The following is a 3,369-nucleotide window of genomic DNA, read 5'->3' on the forward strand; positions in this document are numbered from 1 at the left end:
AGGGCTTTTGAGGGAAACATCCTGGCAATGGGGCTCTGGCTGGCTGATGGTAAGCCCACCAGGGAAGTTAGAGACTCTCGTTTCTCCAGAGATGCTTACCGTTTCTCCCCAGAGCCACTGGCTTACATTCTAGAGGGGGAGGGCCTGAGGGTCTTCCCCTCCTTCCTGACACAGGCCTGGCTTCACCAGAAAGGTGAAGTTTCTCTCCTGCTCCAGAAGGGAAGATGGGCAGCTGTGCCCCCAGACCCATGTGAGCTTCCAAATCTGGCACAACCTTGCTGCTTGCCCAGGTGTCACCTGCTCTCACAACATCACCCTGTGGGTGGTTGGGGCCTGGGGACCTGAAAGTAGTTGTAGGTGTCCCTAGCCTGGAAACCACGTGTGTCCTGTTGGGAAAACCAACCAACCAATAAATATGTGCATGAAAACTCAACCGCTTCCCTTGCTCAGGCTAATGTTGGAGAGACTCATCATGTCATGCATGCACCCTGGCTTCCTCTTTTTTTTTTTTTTTTAAGATTTTATTTATTTATTTGAGAGACAGAGAATGAGAGAGAGAGCACATGAGAGGGAGGAGGGTCAGAGGGAGAAGCAGACTCCCCGCTGAGCAGGGAGTCCGATGCGGGACTCGGTCCAGGGACTCCAGGATCATGACCTGAGCCGAAGGCAGTCGCTTAACCAACTGAGCCACCTAGGTGCCCTGCACTCTGGCTTCTTGTCACTGCTGAGTAGTATTGACTTGTGTAGACATGGAACAGACTGTTTATCCACTTGCCTGTTTATAGACACTTAGCACTGCGTCCAGTGTTTCAACCTAAATGTCTGACCCTGATAACAAGGCTTCAGTGTATATACATTTTCGTGTGCGTGTGTGTGCAAGTGTGTGTTTCATTATCGTCAACCTTTGCAATTTTCTACTTCCGTTTGAACTTTTGGGCAAAGCTTCCATCGGAATGCTAATAGACAGGTTGTCCTGGCATGTGCCGCAGTAGCTTGCCTACACGTGACCCTAAAAGCCAGATGGCACCTGGCAAGGAAGGTGGGCCCTTGTGCGTGTCCCCCTACGGTTCCAGGAACGGACCTGGAGATGTTACAAGCAACCCCTTCTTACAATTCCTGCCTGCAGTATCTTTGGTTTTCATCCTCTACTATCTTTAAGAAGTCAGTTTTGAATTCGAAGAATGATGTGCAAGACTTTCCAAGGATGTGTGCGTCTTTTTCATTTCACTTGGATAAATCCCGAGTAGAACTGCCAGGTCACATGGGAATGAGGTGCTTGACTTTAGTACAAATTACCAGACTTGTGTGAGGGGGTTGGACCAGTTTATGTTCCCACCAGACCTCGCCGATGCTCGATATGACAAATGCTGTGACTTTTAGCCACTCAGGAAGGCATGTGGGGCATTGGTGTCTTTACGATATTAATGGCACTGCCCATTTGGATTGTATCACCGGATATCTTGTGTTAGTGACATTTTATTCACAGGCCCCCCAGCCTTGATCTATGGGGAGTCTGTCTCTTTCCAACACACCCTGTGCAAGCAAGCGTTACCCTTAACAGCACCCAATAAATAGGCTGGTGCCATGCCAGAGATTTAAGCTACCGGAATTTTTCTTTCTTTCTTTTTTGGCCAATGCACACTTTATATGTCTTTTTTTTTTTTCTGTATCATTATTTTTAATGTCCAGCGTTTACAATATGAGGGCCAGATCTTTCTCCCCAACTCAAGTTTATAAATTCTCAATTGGCTTTTGAGGCCAATAGGGATACTTCTTCTTGTCTTATTTGGTTTCTGGGAAGACTTCATTCAGGTCCTCAATGGTCATCTGATCAAATGGAATTATGTTCCTCATCTTCTCCATCTCTTTTTCATATTCCTCAATCCTGGCCTTTGAGAGAGACAAAAACTCGGCACAACTGTTCACATCTTCTTTTTCTTCAGCATCCACTGGAACAGTATATTTATCCTTTGGCACAGGAAACTTCAGGGCCTTAAACTTCTTCTCAAAGTCATCTACCAAACCAGCCTTCGCCACATTGGCCTTGTTGTAAGCCCAGTCGATAGCAGGTGGTTTCTCAGGGAGAGTAGCCAACTTGGAGGTAAGTGTCTCATCCCAGGATTTCAGGGAGTTAGCAATGGCCTTCTGGTTTCGGGGTATGATCTCCCCAAAAGCTACCCAGTCAATGGTTTCTAGAGCAAGTTTTTATGCAGCCATCTTGAGATCCTTCACCGATTCCAGCAGCTCAGAATCCCACACTTTATATGTCTTGATCAATCTTGACCACACTCCACTTAACCATGAACAGAGGTTATTTGTTTTTAACACATTTTAGATTTTCGATGGCTCTTCTCCTGCCACATTGCTTCTCCCCTAAATACTTGGCCATTATCAGCTACTCATAGTGATCGGTCTTGTTTTCCCTTCTCGCTTCTGCTCTGAACCCAAGGACTTGAAACTCCTCTCTTCCAGGGAGTGGAAGTGCTCTGAAATGTCAGCTCCACAGTGTGACATGGCCGTCATGTCTCTGGTCTTCCAACCTGACCCACCCAGCACAAAAGGCAGGGTGTCCCTTGCAGGTCTCGTGCTCCAGACTGCAGCTCCCCGTCGGCCACCTGTCGGGGAACCGGCAGCTTTGCTGACTTGGCTCAGTCAGCGAGCTGAACATGCTGCCCTGGGGTGAATTCCTACCCTAGTCACGCTGGGGGGGTCACATGACACCTCCCTTCTAGCAGCGCGGCTTGCCACCGTCACCCCAAGCAGCAAAGCTGGTGAGCACGGGGCCTTTCAGGATCACCTGCTGCAGACCCGGCTTTCCCAGTTCTGCACGCTCACCTGCCACTGGAGCTGCAAGGCTCCAGGCACCAGGTTAGCGGGTTTCACCAGCTTGGCGGGGCCCGCCTCAGGGGTGCAGTGGGGAGAAGAAGCCCTGCTGCCTCCCTGCCTTCCTGGGTGACGTCACCCTCGAGTAAAAGAAAGTTGATAAGATGCTCCGGGCAAGTGGCCCAGGATTCCAGGGCAGAAGTTCCACAGAGCAGAGCAGTGTGGCACTTGTGGCATATGGAGTCGTGGGCAGGGGCTCGCGCTGGAGGTTCCCCACACCAGATCGCCGTGTCCTGAACTCACGGAGGGGACGTGGAGGCTAGAGCGGTCATCCCGGGGCTGGTGTCACTTCCCGGCTTATTCTAACTAGGATGTTCAGTTTTTATAAACCAGAGAGGCTGCACTCTACTGAAAAGCGACGCTGTGTTTCTGGGTCACCGTCTGCTACACGTGTGCGTGGCACAAAATCCCAAAGATGGAGCATGTGTTTGCTTCCACCATTGTCCCCCGACGCTGCCCCCTTTCTGGGGACCCTCTCCGTGATCG

The 3,369-nt window shown here is 50.1% G+C and overlaps 1 pseudogene; it reads right to left on the reverse strand.

Annotated features, from left to right (window-relative positions):
* Positions 1 to 829: 829 nt before the first annotated feature.
* LOC102751078 (ATP synthase peripheral stalk subunit d, mitochondrial pseudogene) lies at positions 830 to 2,217 on the reverse strand (annotated as a pseudogene).
* Between the last annotated feature and the right edge of the window lie 1,152 nt (positions 2,218 to 3,369).

Source organism: Leptonychotes weddellii, chromosome 12 (assembly GCF_054177405.1).
Source record: "Leptonychotes weddellii isolate Sample4059 chromosome 12, ASM5417740v2, whole genome shotgun sequence".
NCBI lineage: Eukaryota > Metazoa > Chordata > Mammalia > Carnivora > Phocidae > Leptonychotes > Leptonychotes weddellii.